The sequence below is a fragment of the Cricetulus griseus genome, chromosome 3 (assembly GCF_003668045.3).
Source record: "Cricetulus griseus strain 17A/GY chromosome 3, alternate assembly CriGri-PICRH-1.0, whole genome shotgun sequence".
NCBI classification, from domain to species: Eukaryota; Metazoa; Chordata; class Mammalia; order Rodentia; family Cricetidae; genus Cricetulus; species Cricetulus griseus.
Window position 1 is genome coordinate 37,503,839 of NC_048596.1, and position 17,516 is coordinate 37,521,354.

Below are 17,516 nucleotides of genomic sequence, written 5' to 3' on the forward strand. Positions count from 1 at the left end.
ACCTGGAGCTAATCCCGACTACTGCTTTCACGTACCCTTCATCTTCCTCTCTGCATGCAAGCCTTTGTACTTCCTGTTGCCTCTGCCTAGAAGGCTCTTCCCACAGATACTCGCAGGACGTGCTCCCTCTCTTTATGTGGCCTTCTCTGACCACCACATCTAAGATGGCATCCTCTGTGTCAATCACAGTGTTTGCCATCACTCTGCCTTATATTTGTTCCATCACTGTAAAAAACATTACTTGCTCATATGTATTTGCTTGTTAGTTTATTATCTGTTTCCCTTCGAGAAGAGCAGCCTGCATTTGAGGAAGAACTGTTACATTCCCTACATTCTTACCGGGATTCCCCATACTGGGCACAGAGCAGGGGTGAGGTTTGTAGGGAGGAAATGGGAATGTTGGTGAAATAGGCTGGAGAGAGAACAAGCCCAAGTGCCCTGGAAGTGGAGTCTGTTCTGAGATTAGCTGGGAGCTGCAGCTCTGAGATTAGGTGGGTTCTGAACAAGGCATGAGAGTGGTACTCCAGGGAGATGCCCGTTATCAGTAGCAATACAGTTTCTAGTAGAGACGAATGAGGGCTCAAGTGGGGTTATAATAGAGACAGCCACAGGAAATAAGAGATAAATCTATACTTTAGCAATTGACTGAAGGTGTGTGGGGTAGGAGGAGAGGTGGAGTGGGGGGAGTATTAGGTACTGCCAAGGAGTCAATCTGGAAGCAGTCACTGGGTCATTTAGTAGAAGAGCCAGGGCAGTCAGAAGGAGGCTGAAATGGAAGGTTTTAAAAGATTGCTTGAGGGTTTGAGTGGCTACAACTTATACAGAGTCATCTTACTTGATCATTATTCTGATAGGTGGGTTTTTTTAAAAAAAAAGTCTAATTTGTTGAAGGCACATAAGCCAAGAGAAATGAAGGCAGTTTCTCTCACATGACAGGGGCAGGAAAGTGGCCAGGTGTTAAGGCACTTAAGGCAGGGACTCAAAACAACATGACACACAACAGACATGTTTCTCTTCCCCAGGCACCCACAGGCCAAACTGTATTCTGTGTGGCATGTTCACCATTTCATGAGTACAGGCAGGGCCAGGCAAGACAGCTCTCAAAGTGAGAGCAAAGGCCAGATACTTGCTCTGGGGTTTCTACTGCAGCAGCTGGGGGAGAGACTGAGGGGGAACTGAGCTCTGGTAGTCAGGTAACCTGTGAAGAGGAGGACCCTGGGAATGGTTTTCAAGTCAGCAGCTGTCACTAAGGTGAGGTCCTGACACAGAACCAGCATGGTGTCGAGAGCTTGCTCACTCACAAGAGGTGGCGTTTTCTTGTCAGACCAGTTCTGAGGTCTTCTGTGAGGCATTAATTCAGATCCAGTTCAGCAACAACTCAGTCACTCCTCTGCAGTTAGCTGAAGCCACCTTCCCTGCTCTATCTAAAACTTCTTCACTTTGGCCTGTTTCTCCAATGACTCCAAGACAGGAAGAGCCTGGGCCTCTCTAGCCCTGACCCTCCCCCCTTCTCTGAAAAGTGTAGGAGGAAGTTCTGGCCACTCCAGGAACCTAAACTCTAGGCGCCTCTCTGCAGGTAGGTCACCAGGCATGTGGTAGCACCATGGGGCTGAGAGTTGGAATGATGATAATTCCAGACTGTCCTAGGTGGCCCAACACCTAAGGCACAGCCTCCAGCTTGGCAGTGTCATGGGCAGAGCTCCATCTGTCTCCTCATTTTTTTTTTCTCATCTGGTTCCAAAGCTGAGAGGTATCTTCGTCCATATTCTGTTGTCATAATAAAATACCCAGTTAGGGTCATGTGTAAAGGACAGTGGCTTATTTAACACATTCTTCTGGAAGCTGGGACATCCAAGAGCAATGGCATTCATTGTCTGACTGCATCATGACACAGCAAGTTGTGCAAGCATGTGTCAGCTCGGGTCCCTTTACCGACCTTGTACAGTCACCAATCCCATAACTTGGGCACCTCTCTGGTGACTTTATCTAACCCCAGTTTTCCCTCAAAGGCCCCCTCCCGCTGATACTGAAGACTGTTCCTGTGTGAGTGCTGGAGAGAATATTTTAGATCAATACAGGAAGAGAAACGAGGATGGGTTATAGTGACTTCAGACACCCAGGGACCCAGGAATCTCTGACAGATGCTATTTCCTTAGGCACCTTAGTGCCTTCCTGAGTAGGTCCTGGGACCCAGATGGGCTCACGCTCTTCTAGATTGCCAGGAAAAGGGGAGGAAACACACAGCTCACTGCTATGTGCCAGTCCTGCAGGCAGCCTCTCTTCACTGCCTCTAGAGAAAACGCACCATTACTTAATTAATAACCAGACCTCTCTACAATGGTCCAGTGTTTTAGTAACAGCGGCACAGAACCTCAGTCACCAAATGAAAACCTGACACTCTGGCCAGAGGTCTTATTAACAGCATGGCATTTTAATGGTTATTATAGGGTGTTATTTTTTTCCTTCAGAAAGCAGTGTTCAACCATAGACAGCTTATCATTGCTTAACGTTTTTCTTCATGAAGTATACGAAAAGAAGCCAGCCCTAGCATCCAAAATTCACAGACCTTCCTCTGTCCTTACGTTATTTCTTGCCTCCCTCAGATAAAGGAAGTTTGATAAATTATGACTCTTAAAATCCATCCATAAAGACACATGGCTGTCCCCAAAGGTCTATCAGTATTTTATAAAGTAGCTGGATATGGCGAATGCTTTAAAAACTATGAAGTAGCCAGCCAAATGCCAGACATTATACACAATCTTCATTTGGCAACTGTCAGGGTGGACAATAACCAAAGCCAGTCCCTTCTTTCTCAGGTTTCCTGATTGTGTCCTCCCCAAGTTCGTTCTTGGGTTATAACTCAAGGCCACAGAAGCCGTAATTTAAAACACTCATGTCATCAAGCAAAAAGACAAACTTCACCAAATGAAAGTGGCTTCCAGAGAGCACCAGAGTCTGTGTTATAGAAATGCAAGGACACAGGCACGCAAAAAGGGAAACTATTCTTGCAGAGTTGTTTTCCAGGAAACCCAACACACACTGCAGAGTGACAGGTGAAGCTTGAGTAGCCCTTTCTGAACAAGGTGCAGAGCACTGCCAGAGCTTTGGTGGCTGGTGTTGGGGGACCAGGGTGGGGTTGGGAGAGTCAGTGCTCACAGGCCAGGACTGCAAGGCCCTCAGGTACTCTGTTCAGTGTGCAGACAGCTTGTCACCTGGCTGGAGGGGAGCAGCATGCTGAACCCTTCCTCCCGGCTCCTCACAGTTGTAGCCAAGGGGCTCCTGGCCTTGGCATTTCTCACCAGGAGTGGTGATTGGGAGAAATCAAAAGGAAGATGAGGAAAGGGTGGGAGAATGAGACTTTTCGGGAGACTTGGTCAGATACATAAGTGGCAGAGAACACTTGAATAAACTGCCCTGTGCATGGAAAGGTCTGCTCCCAGGTCACTTTTCTGGTAAATCAGCATGGGAGGCTGCAAACTTTAGTACCGTCCAGGCTTGCCTGTGTCTACACACACCACCTACCTAGATAAACAATAAAAACATCAAATACTTATAAACCAGTAAACTACATCTGCTCAGCCATTTCTCTTTTCAACATATCTGTTCACGACACAATGGAGAAAAGTATTTTTAAACCATGAAGCGGTTTTCAATGTTGCAGGCATAGAACACCCAGATATTACAAAGTTCTACAGTCTAAGGACTTCAAGGCAGGCCCCTGGCCTCCCCAGAACCATGTGCCTTTGAGCAGGGCAAGTCCAGATACCGTCCCTCCTGGTAGGCTGTTGCTGGGATTTTTGCTTTGCTATGTTGTTTTTTCTGCTTCTCAGTATGAAGTTTAGCCTGGCCTTGTGTGATCCTCTTGCGTCTTCATTTATGGGATTATAGACATGTATTCCATGCTGCTTTTTAAATTTTATGTGGACAGCTGTTTTGTTTGTATATATGTGTCTGTGCACACAAAGGCCAGAAGGTATTGGATCCCCTGGAACTGGGGCTACAGAGGGTTATGAGCTATCATACAGGTGCTGAGAATCAAACCTGGATCCTCTGGGACCAGTGCTCATACCCCCACTGAGCCATCTCTCCAGTCCCTCCATGCTGTCTTGTGAGAGCACTTGATCTTCCAAAGCTCAAAACATCTGGACCGGCTCATGAGTTTAATTTCTAAATCTGTGATGCTTAATTAGCATACCCACTGGTGCGAAATGCCCCTTGGAGTTTTAGATCTTATGTCTAAGAGCCCAACTTAGGCTCTTTGCTGGGGCCTCATACCCACCTGATGTATTCTTTACTTCCTGCCTACCCTCCCAACTAAATGCTTTTTAATAATTTCACCTCCTATTTAGTGACTGAAACCTGGGAGTCCTTCCTCCAGCTCACTGCCCATGATTCCCTGGCCTCCTGCACCAGTGTGTTTCATTCTAGGAACTTTTCACTCTGTAAAATCAGAACTGTGTTTCCTCTTCCAGCCCCTTCCCAGTATAGGATCAGGAAAGGTCCCAGATCTGATCAGGTCTGTTTGAAATGCTAAAATGGCTTCCTGTTGTTCAGGGTCCCTGCAGCTCTGGCCTGGAGCTCAGTCTGCAGCCAGCTGACCCTCACTGTCCCCTGCAGACACCCTCTTCCTTCCAAAACTCTTGATGCAGGCTCTCCCCCCTGACCAAGTCACTTCCCCAAACAGGTTGCACAGGATGGGTCTCCCTGTCACATGCTGGCACTGGCACTTAAAGGTTGGTTTCTCTGGGTCTCCAAGGTTCTGGAGGAATAATGTTCTCCTCTAACTGAATGCCCAGATGTGACCTCCTAGAGTACAAGGGGGAGGGGTTGTGATTGTTGAAGACAGTGACAGCAGGATGGCATCCTTCAAACCCCTGACTAATGGACTCTACTAAAGTACATGAAGACTTCAGCTGCTTCAGTCTAAAGCTGAGAAATGCCCCCAAATGAGAAAGAAGTGTTCCTCCCCATGCATCATCTAAAGGTTTAAAGAGGCTGGGTTAAAAAGCAGTACAGTTTGCTATGTGTGCACACGTTCTAGAGCTGCGTGAGAATCCTGGCTCTGTAGTGTACTGACTCCCAACTTGGGCAGGTCACCTAACCTCTCTTCACTCCATTAAAAACCTCTGTCTCCATCTGTCACCGGAGGTTTGTGACAGCGGCATACGCTGTAGAGCTGTAAGGACCGAGTGAGCTGATGTATTTGTTATATGCTCTGAGCAGGGTTGACCACTGCAAGCATCGAGTAGACACCTGCCATTTCATTCTTACTGGGTGTGTTTTCCGAAAGAGCCTGCAGAGCATTCTGGCTGAAGCTGTTGTATTTTGGTCACAACAGAACTCAAAGCTTAAATCTAAAATGTCAAAATTGAAATATCCACTGGCTTTTTTTCTTTCACATAAAACTGTTTTAATGAAAATATTCTGAATGAATAACCTTGTTGAATCAGATAAAAACAAACAAAATGCCTGCTAGTGGATGGTTGTTGGCTTAACAGAGTGTGACAAAAACATTCCTCAAATATGCATAATAACCTATTCATCTCTGGTGAATCCACACGCAAATGGAAATGTTTACCTTTGACACATAAAGAATAAAGTACAATTAAGTTTAGTTCTGCTTCACAATTAAATCAACCAAACTCAACAAGTCGTTGTACTAAGGCAGAGCACATGTACACAAAACCACCCAAGTGAACAGAATAAAGACTAAGGGCTATAGTTTAGTGGTAGGACACTTGCTTAGCATTCATGTACATGAACTTGATTGCGTGTGCAGCACACACACACACACACACACACACACACACACACACACACACACAAAGTCAACCCAAAAGGAACTTATACAAACTTAAATAAACAGTGGAATAAAATGTTTCCAGTAGACATATGATTATTTCTATGTCCAAGGAATTCAACTCCTAAATACATACTCAGGACATATGAGTCAGGATAGATAGCAAGATTGGTCAAGTAGCTAAGTCATATTAGCCCCAAATGAAAGAGCCCAGCTGTCTATCAGCAAGAGAATGGATAAACAAAGTGTTGTGTGATTATACAACTGGATGCCATATATTAGCGAGAATAAACAAACTACTAATGCATGCAGCAATATGGATGGATTGCAGAGAAATTATGTCGAGTAAAATAATACAGATCAAAGATGATGTAACTGTATTATTGGTGTATGGGATTGTTGTAGATTGACCTTGAACCCCCTCCCAAAGACTCAGGAATTGAAGGCTTGGTATTGGGAAGGGGTGGAATGTTTAAGATAGGAATCCAGATGGGAGGTCTTTCGGTAATCGGGGGAGCATACTCTCCAAACAAATTCCAGGACCCAAGTTCCTCCATGCTCTCTGGCCTTGAGGTAAGCATTTGCTCTCACACCCACTTCTGCCAAGACAGCACATTGCCACATGGTCAGAAACCCAAAATTGTGAGCCCAAATAAGTATTTTTTTCTTTATGATTGTCTCAGGTATTTTGCTATAGCAATGAAAGGTTTACTTGCACAATGATTATCTTTATATGAAGCTTAAGAATCATCAGCAAAAGTCAGTAAGTCACAGTACTGCTACTGCTTACCCCCAAGGAGAAGGAAACAGGTATAGATTAGGGGGCAAGAGAAACTCTTAGGGGATGTAAACAATGTTCTATTATCTTGATTTGGGAAGTGATTCCATTGATCTATATGTGTGCAAAATTCATCAATCTTTCCATGTATATGTGTTTTACTTCTTTTATAAAAATACTCTCACGTAGTAATTTAAATTATGACTGTATATGAACTTAACAAAATGAGTTTCTCTTTGCTTATTCAATATGTTACTGGAGAGTTGGCAGAGTGATCCACCCACAAACACACAAAGCAAATTATTATGGACTGAACTGTGTAACCCACAAATGTCATTCTCTCAAGCCAGAACCCCTAACATGGTTATAGATGAAGATGACCTGGTAAAGGCAATTAAGGCAAATGGAGGAATAAGGTTGGTGAAACTTGTGTGGAAGAGCTGCCAGGGATGCATATAGACACAGCAAGAAGGTGGTCATCTGAAAGCCAAAGAGGAAGCTTCCAGAGAATTCAGAACCACCAACCTCAGACCCTAACTTCTAGCCACCAGACTGGGAGAACATAGTGACTGCTTAAGCATCCCAGTCTGGGGTGTTTTGTTACAGCATCCTCAGAAGACTAAAACATCAGGAAAAGAAACTTTCAAGACAAACTCCAGGTTGGCACAGGCCACGGAAAGTTGGCTTCTGATTCTTGCTATCAGAAAAACAAAGGCTAGTCAGACCTATCTGGGCAAGGACAGAGTAGGGACTATGTTGGGAGTAGAGGCCTCTCTACTGCCAAGGGAACAGGGTGTGTGTTTCCTCTGGTTTTAATGTGGGCCCCACAGGAGCAGCCTGAACTGGGAGAGCTGGTTTAAATCTTGACAAGTTTAACACTACTACATCTGGAGCAGACCTTTCCAGTGCTAAGTGCATGGTAGGGAACTAGGAGCTGCTGCAAAGGAACTGCTGCTGGGGGTGGGGTGCAAAGTGGCTGGTACAACCACTTCAGAAAACTATTCAGCAAAATCTCTTAAGATAAATACACCCTACAAAATTCAGCATGTATATGCACCAAAATAAATGTACATGAATGTTCACAATGGAGCAACATCAGTGTCCTTTAAGAGAAGAGTAGGTAAACAGTATAGTCATACACAGACTAGACAGCAAAGAGAAGAAATTACTGATACACAGAAAAGTTGGATGTCTAAAGTAATATTAAACAAAGGCAAAGATGCTATATACAAAACAAGTCCATTTATATGAAAACTGTTCTTGGGTGACAGAGGTCAGAATGGTGCCTATCTTTGGGGTTGGGTAACAGTGACTAAGAAGGGACCTGAGGTGGTTTCTGGGGCTCTGTTCTAAATCATAATCCAAGTGCTAATTATATAAGTTTTAGATATGCAAAAATTCAACAAAGTAGACACCTGATGTTTCTATTCTCTATATTTAAACTATGCTACAATAGTTAATTAAGATTAGATAGGAGTTTTGAATTCTATTGCTATACTAGATTGTAGTCCATGATTGACAGGCTGGATTTGACTTTTTGCCACTTAAGTAGAACAGAGAAACCCAAGGGACTTCCCCAAATCTTTATTCTAACAAAGAGAAGCCAATAGTAGGAAGTGGTACAGAGGAACTGAGAAGAGCTTGAGACTCTGCCTTGTGCACCCCAGCAATCCATCAGCCAGTTGCCCTGTTCTGGACAGAGGACAGTGTCTTGAATAGCAAGACAGAGCCTTCTGATCCTGCCAAAGTGACTGCTTCCTGATTATGATTCAATGCCAAAGATGAACTGTGGTATGATACCATGGGAGGTAGAGTTCCTTTAGGTCTTTTATGCAATGCTTACATTGGCTAATTACCAATTACTGGACTGGTTTGCATGAAATATCAGGAATATATTTTTTACAAATTTTTTTAAATTGTATTTTTAATTAAGTGTAGGTGTGTGCCTGTATATGGGTTAAGTGGATGAGTACAGCTACCTAAGGAGGCCAGAAGAGGGCATCAGAAATTGCAGACAGTTGTGAGCTTCCCCCTACGGATGCTGGTAAACAAACATGGGTCATCTAAAAGACCAAAAAGAGTTCTTTTTTATTTTTCAGTTCCTGTCTTTTTATTTATTGTTACACAATTACTTGTCTTCTGGTTTGTTGACGCAGTAAGTCAGACAACACTTGCCACAGTGATGTCTGTCAAAATGGCTAGCCATGAAAACTCCAGCACCACACTCATCAGATGGACACTCTCGACGAAGGCAACTAATTTTGCCATTTTCATCCTCCTTATAGCACTTCAGCACAGCCAACTTAACCTTCTTTCTCTTATGCTTATTCTTTTGGGAGTGGTGTAAGACTTCTTCTTCCTGTTCTTAGCACCACCACGAAGTCGCAACACAAGGTGAAGAGTGGACTCCTTTAGGATGTTGTAGTCAGACAAAGTACGGTCATCTTCCAGTTACGTCCCGGCAAATATCAGCCTCTGTTGGTCAGGAGGAATTCCTTCCTTATCCTGGATCTTGGCCTTTACATTTTCTATGGTGTCCGAGGGTTCATCCTCGAGTGTAATGGTTTTCCCCATAAGGGTCTTCATGAAAATCTGCATCTTGGTGGTGGTTCCACCACAGATGGTGGATTGGAAAGGAAAAGCTGCCCCAAGAAGAGTTCTTGACCCATGGAGCCATCTCCCTAGTCCCAGGAATGTAAAATTTGAAGCTTGCAAGCAACCTAGTTTTCCACTAAAGTTGTAAAGTCTCCCTTTCACTTTTGTTTTGGGTGGTGCTGGTTGAAGATGGCAAATAGACTAGATTTATTTATCTTTTTCCTCTCAAGAACCCACTTTAATGAGTATCTGATGTAGGTCAGATAAAAATCTACCAAGAGAATACAAGAGAAAATTCACATACCAGGGATTTCAACACATTGCTTTGCAATGGAGAGACTGTAGAATCCAGTGCTACAAACCTATCAAAGAATGACATGAAGGAAATTCTGGAAACATGGTATCCATTGGGCAAGTTCAGTAGGGGCTGTGGGAGGTTCTGCCACACACTTGTCACCTGAAGCAGCAGCGTGCAGAGTTTTTTCTCATGACAGACTGGAACCCTTTACTAATGTCTGACAGGCATGGGATAGGAACCAGAAACTTCCCTGGCTTAGCAGCTAGATGTTAAAGTGGAGTGGTCACCCTGAGTCCCATGTGAGGTCAACCTACAACGTTCTATGAGATCACCTTCCGACCTGCCTTCTTCCTCTTCCCTTCCCAGTTTCCCTGGCTGCACAGGCTCCTTAGCAAAGTAGCCCAGAGGCACACGAATACAGTCTGACCAGTACCCCATCCTCAGCAGCTACTATAGATCTTCTGGGAAGCTTTAATGTCACAGCTCTGAGAATGGACAACCGGTGACAGCCAGAAGCCTTCAGCATAGAAGAGAGCCATCAAAGTCAACAATGAGATCTAAATAAGCCCACTGTCATTTTGCAAGTGGGAAGGGGTAAGGAAGGGAAGTCTTGCTCGGTGAGTACAATGCACAAATAACACAGTAAATGAAGCCCAAATCACTCCTCTTCATAAGCAGATTCTCCATTTCTACAAGGGGAGCCTCTTTCCACATGAGATGCTGGCGACAGATGGGTAATTAGGTATCCACCACCACCCAGTCATTTCTAAGCCTGCCCTCCCCTAGGACCCGCCCCTCCGTATTCATTCACTAAGAGTAATTTTGCAGACAGTCTCTGCACAGCTGGTAGGCACTATGTTGTGTCTCACGTGGAACAGCTTAGACATAATAGGAGCAGAATCCTGAGCCTTTCGTCCTCTGCTCTTCCCCAAGATCTCACATCACTTACATGGAACACACATTTTTAACACTCGCTTAACATTCTGTCTGTAAGACGAGACATCATCTGCCATAGCAATCACAATGCATGCCAAGAAAAAGCACACTTCACAATTTATTTTACACATACCATGCATTTTTCCAAGTTATAGCAAATTAGTGTTTTGGCAGGCTAAGATAAAGTACCTACTTGAAAACTGACTTCATTGTTCTTTTCCTTAACAAATTTTAATGAGGAATTTATACTGTTAATGATTTTGAACTCATCTAGTATAGTCCTTTCTTCCAACCCCTTAAATACATGCATGTAACACACACACACACACACACACACACACACACATGCTTGTACACACAAAGTGCCTTATTATGGAGTTATATACAGATGCTCTCTAAGTTACAATAGCTAGATTTATGATTTCTCTCTTCGTGATGATACAAATTTATATCCATTTTGTAGAAATCACATTTTTCAAATTGTGAATATGGATCTTTTCTGGGGCTGACTTACTCTCAGGACGCTGAAGCTCCCAATCAGACAAGATTACAAGGGCAAGCAGCTGATGCTCTACAATGAGGTATGTTACTAAGCCAGGGTGTTCAGTAGGTTAGGGGTATTGAGTACATTTCTGCTTATTTCTATTTATGGTAGGTTTATCAGGACCTAACTTCACCATAAGTTGGGAGAATCTATTTCTAACACAAGATACTGAAAACAAATGCAACTACAACTTTATCATCCAGTGTTTGCACGCCCCATTTTGAGAAGATGAGTTAAAATTCATATACTTCCTAATAATCCAATTTCCAAGCTTGAAGTTGAGATTATTCTTAAGTGAGACAGGAGAAATGGTCAAGCCTCTTCTCTCCAGAGAGAAAATGTGTGTGGTTCCTCAATACACACAAAAGATAGCTACATTGTTAGGTTCTCTTGATGCGTATGAGTGCAGAATTCTGGTCCTGTGTCCAATTTTGAGGAAATCACAGTCAAAAGCAGAACAGCTAACCAGCGAAGCCCAGAAGTGCTGCAGGGGCTGCCCAAGTGACAGAAAGCCCAGGGGTGAAAGCAAGGCATTAGCCACTACAGTCACTCTCTAGCAAGCCCCTTTCCTGTTGAAATACTGGCTTTGTTTTTTTCTGTCTGTTTGTTTTCCCTTCTTTCTTCCCTGACATTCTTTTCCTTTTATGGTAGATCTCAGAGGGGGTAAAACTTTAAGGCAGGAATCTCAGAGCCCCTAAATTTAATCACAAAATGTTAACTCTGTCATTCCCAAAGATATGTTAGAAACAAGGAAGAATTTATTTCATAGAGAGATAGACAGGACATAGAGACAAACAAGGTTCTTTTCCTGCTGTTTATGTATGAATACTTACTGTACCAGAATTGTGTGTGCGCAGGTGCACTGTGTGTACAGAGGGGCAGGACCATACCTAGTGGATGCTAAAGTGAAGCAAAGGTCTATGAAAACCCAGACCGTGGGTCAGCAAATAGTCTATGAGACAAACCTACTCAATTGCCTGGCACTGTACTGCTTAAGAACTGAAAGAGGTCTATTTTTTAGATAGCTGAAAAAAAAAATGAAGAACAGTTAATTTTTTCTGACACGTGAAAATCCCATGAAATTCCAGCACCCTTGAATACACTTATTAGAACACAACTATGTTCTCTGGCCTTCACAGAGTCAAGGGCTGGTTCTGTGCTACAGTAGCAGAGCTGAGAAAATGTGACAGAGACTATTTGGCACATGGAACCTATTTACTCCCTGGTTCTTGACAGAAAAGTGTGGAGGTAGCCATGCTGAGGACTAGGAGTCATTTTTGCTTAGCATCTTTGTGAGAGAAGAGGTGTGTCTGCCTTACCTTAGCCTTTTGGGTCTCCCTTAGCTTTCCCAGTGGCAGTATAGGAAGCAGTGGGAAGGCCATGTTTCATTACTGCTCTTTGGAAGCTGGGAAAGGTAAGATGTAGACCTGTTCATTGCTGGTAATTTATGCCGGCACTGTATTCTGGCTTGAGTCTTATCCAGTCCATGGTATCCAGACCAGAAAGGTGTCCATGTAATACACACTCACACAAACACACTCTCACACACTTATACACATTCACACACATTACCATACTCACACACTTTCTCACCTACACACTCATACACACTCTTTCACACATACTCACAAGACTCTCACACACTTACCAACTCATACATATTAACATACTCTCTTACACACTTACATACTTATACACACACTCACACACAATCACATATTATCACACTCATATACTCACATACACATATACACATTCTCTCTCTCTCTCTCTCTCTCTCTCTCTCTCTCACACACACACACACACACACACACACACACACACAAACATGCACACACACAGATGAGGGATCATAACTGAGAGTCAGCTTGAGCAGAAAAGGTGAGAAGCTGATGTGAGCACAGAAAGGCAGAAGAGACTTGGAGACCAGGAGCAATGTAGCCTCATTCCTACGCATGGACCTCAGGAAAGTTCCTTTTGCCTTGTCCTTTGGTTTCTGAGGAAACCACTGTGGGCCTCAAAATTTCATCTCAGCTATAATTTTTCTGTTGATGCAGTTTTGAAGTTGTTAAATCATTAGGAGACAAACAAGAGTTAGGTATGTGGATGGTGTGTAATACCATAATACCTGGCATTCCTTCGTGTTAATTTGTGGTCATGGCATTGAGAACACACTGAGATTGTAGAGAAGGTTTTGATGTGTATGTCTATTACACAACTAGACAGCCATAAATTATGCAATCATACTTAAGTGCAGCCTTGAGCAGGGAATGCAGCTCACTGGCGGGATGCTTGCTTCGCTCACATGAAGCTCCGGGTTCAATCCTCAGCAACACACAGAGATTAAGTTAGGCCTTTGTTCAGCCTGTCGCTATGGAAACCATCTATGGACTGACTTCTAGCTCCTGCAGTACAAAACATCCCCAGGTGTCAGCTTCGGCAAAAAAGGTTCTTGTATTTGCAGGTCATTTGGAAGAAAAGTGGATATAAAAACTATTTCCACAACTAGAAAAAATACAGCAAACTAAAATTAGAATCAAGTATCTGGACTGAACAACGGGCACTGCAGAGAAGCAAGCCTCGGGAGGGGCTCACAAGGAAAGGGTCAGGAAAGAGCCATGAGGAGAGCCCACACTCTCGGGGTCACACTCTCAGGAAGCCACCAGATTTAGCTAGGAACCAGCCAATCTCCTCATTCTATTTTGTATATTTTTAAATACTTTGCACGATTTCTTCTTTGGGAAATAAAGGTTATACTCAAAGTTTACCTTTCTGAGTGTTGTGACATCTATATCCACACTACCAAATACCCAAATATGTTGATGATTTGACATAAATGAAAAAAACCCTTCAAACATGGGATTATTTCATGTTATAGGAAAATAAGTACTCTTCTGGCTGGTTTCATATAATGGGCAGTGTGTTTTGCACTGTGTGTCAGGACTCATCAGTGCTGAAATCAGTTTAGTGTGTTGGCAAACAAGAGCAGAACAGGGCACAAAACAATGTGCATCACACATAACAGAAGACAGACATTGTTGCATAAGTGTGTTTTAGTGGTGTATATGTGTGTGTTCACACACAATCATTTGTAAGAATCCATTACAACCAAATGGGAGCCACTGCAGTCAAGTCTAGTGTAATATTCCTAACCCATCAAATAGAAAAGTTGGAAGGTAATTATTCTTGTTAAATGGAATGTCTTTAAGTGACACACTTTCCCACTGCATTAAAATATGCTAAAACTTTGATTGGCCCGGTGTGCCTGCAATCCTAACTACTAAATGAGGCAGGAGGATGGCTAGTTCAAAGGCAGCTGGGCAACATTCTGTCTCCAAAATAGTGCTAGTCTTTGTGGGGAAAGAGGGATACTTAGGTGTATCTCTTGTCAAATATCCTTCTTTAAATAACATGTAACTATTAATATATACACACTTGCTCATGAGATAAAGACTCATCAAAAGTCAGGCTCATAGATCACGATGTTATTTAGAAGGATGAATAACTGGCTCCTTTATGAAGCAAAGCAGTACTATTTGTCACACTGATTCTACACTAATGAGTGCACCATGGAATAGAAGAGGAAACTTCTGGAGAAACCTGGCAGGCAAAGTTAGCTTTGCCACAATCCTACCTTGACAACTTCTCATGGTCACTTCACAGACACCAAAATAAAATGAAACTGCCATTAAAAGAGAAATACATTTAAGGAAAGAAAAAAAATCCACTCTGTTTGAGTGCCTACCATATTCCCCCTTTTGTAGTACATTCTCTTAATTACTTTCTACTTATTGTCAGAAACCCAAAAGCCTATTACCTGGGAGACAACTGGCATTGAAAAGCAAGCAAGTCATTAACACAGAGGTGATGGCAGCTGAATATAAAGGGAGAGACCGTGTCAACAACAGATAAGCTGTAAGACTGCAGGCTGCATGAAAAGCAACAGTGTTCCAGGGGCTGGCTGACAGCTAATGGGAGAAGACAGCCTGAAACAACCCCAGTCAGTACAAAACAGGGCTGCTTACTGGAGGCCATGCAATTGAAATACCATAAACCACTGTATCCAAGAGGAAAGGACAACAAGATTTAATGGGGATTTAAGTAGATATTCCTGGGAGGGGCTGTATAATTCCCTCGGTTGGATATCTGTATCCAGCCATGGGGAAACATGGGTTGGGACATCACGATACTCCTGGAGGAAGAAGAAAAGAGATGCTCTTGTGTTCTGGAGCTGAGCACCGAGTTCACAGCGGCTGATCTTACAGAAACTCAAGCAGTGCCATTATATCCCAAGAAGGAAGGAAATGGATAGACACAAAGTGGTCTCCTGATGACAAGCTCAGACTTTGCCCTAGTTTGTTTTCTGCTGCTGTGGATAAAACAGTGACCAAACCTACTTGTGGAAGGAAAGGCTTTATGTAGCTTACACATCCATGCTACAGTCTGTTATCAAAGGAAGTCAGTGCAGGACCCTGGAGACAGGAACTGAGGCAGAGAACTGGCTTGCTCTCCATGACTTGCTCAACCTGATTTCTTATACAAGCCAGGCACCTACCCAAGAAAGAAACTTCCCACAATAGGCTGGACCCTCCCTAATCAGTCACTAATGGACAAAATGCCACATAGATATGCCCACAGGCCAATCAGATGGTTCCTTCTTCCCAGATGACACTAGTTTGTGTCAAGTTGACAAAACTAACGAGTACAGAAGTTAAAGGTTTATGATAATAAATGACTTCATATTGTTTGAGAGTAGATATTCCATTTCCAAGTTTTAGTTTTACATATACAGATATATATATACATATATATATATATATATATATATATATATATGTAAATTAACACTTTAGGCACAAGCAGACATTTGTATCTATTACTAGAATGTACATATTCAAATGGCCAAAAAACCTTTGTGAAAGCCTCCTATTTTGGAAAACTTGGGGCCACATAAAAATCAAGAGTATTTTACTCGTGAGAATCGAGAATATTGTGCATCTCTGGAACTGAGACTTGTCAATGACTGGCTTATGAGTGAATGGAATATGGGCAGCTGTTACAGTAATTCAAAATCTCTATATTAAAATACCAATAATTGCTGCCAAACTAATTCTTAATCTGTCAAACAAAATTACTTCTGGTGTCTCTGTGCCATATGGAGCAGAGGCTTGGGGCCTTCTCGGGCCACTTCTGAGTTTGTCTATACTTTGACTGACTGTGCCCCATCCACTGCTTTGCATTCCAGCCAGTTCATTCTATCTGTTTCTCTGCCTTGAGGCTTTCCTCAGTGCTTCTCAACAGTGCTCAGGCTTACACCAGAAGCTTGAAAGTGCTGGCTGCTTACTGTCCCTCTGCAGGGCAAATGGTGAGGGCATTTCGCTGGTCCTCCATCCTCTGCTGTGCAATTCTATGTTGTGCTCAAAGCAGCGACCTGTTCATCATTAATTCACCTCTTACTGGCTTTCTTCTTCTTCTTCTTCTTCTTCTTCTTCTTCTTCTTCTTCTTCTTCTTCTTCTTCTTCTTCTTTTTCTTCTTCCTCTCTCTCTCTCTCTCTCTCTCTCTCTCTCTCTCTCTCTCTCTCTCTCTCTCTCTCTCTCTCATGTTCTTTACTCTCAATTTGTACTTCTGGGGCTTGTCTTCCAATGTGAAACTATCTGGACTCAAGTCCTTGTTCCAGGGTCTAAATACATAAATGACCTCAGTGTCATATGGTGATTTGCTGTCCTGCTTTGGAAAGCAGCTAGTTGTTGGCAGAAAGCAAACTAAAGGGTCATGCCCTCATTCCTTCTACCTGGGCTGTGAAAACCATTGGAATCATTATTAATCAAGGACAGTAAGTTTCTTAATGATCTCCTATTGATGTAAGGGCTGTCCTGTGTGTTGTGGGGTCTAGCCTAGAGGACCTCACACTTGCAAATGGGACTTGAAATGTGGGAGAAACAATGAGAATACCACATTTAAAGAGAATTCAGACCCCAGAATGTTCCAAGCAGAGGGCCTGCTTCTGGCAGACTAGCAGCTCATCGATACCCATAATCCCTCTTCATGTTTTCTAGTTTTAACATGCCTGTCTGAGAACACTTACAGTTTCAGAAACCCAGTATTAACTCTCAGGTCAGTACAGTTTGGGACATGGTGAGTGAGCCTTGTGAGTGACAGATTGAATACTGAAAGGCAAAGGATATGCTTCTCTAAGTGGCTGCTCCTTCAATCACGTGGGACACCATATGTCCCAGGTAAACACAGAACCCAAATATGCATCTCTGCTGACCCTTGATCTTGCAAAGCATGTTCCCACCTTCATCCCTTCTCTCAAACATTATATAGTTCACTCCCTCTCCGTTTTAAGCTTTGTCTGTTTATAATCTTTTCCTGCTATCCTGTATAATATCACCTCCTACACTGGCCCGCTGTATTGCCTTCCCTGTGTTACTCTCTTTTCCCCTTTCTCCTTCTTTTCATGTGTCTGTGTATTTGATATGTATGCAAGCTTGGATGTGCACGCAGGAGGCCTTAGATTGGTGCTGGAAATGTCCTCAACTGCTTTTCTACCTTGTTATTTTA

General features: G+C 43.0%; 1 protein-coding gene and 1 pseudogene across 3 annotated transcripts in view; both read right to left on the reverse strand.

Moving 5' to 3' along the window:
- The window catches only part of Apba1 (amyloid beta precursor protein binding family A member 1), a 205,784-nt gene that overhangs the window by 183,425 nt on the left and 4,843 nt on the right, over positions 1–17,516 (reverse strand). The window lies entirely within an intron of this gene.
- LOC100773284 lies at positions 8,691–9,191 on the reverse strand (annotated as a pseudogene).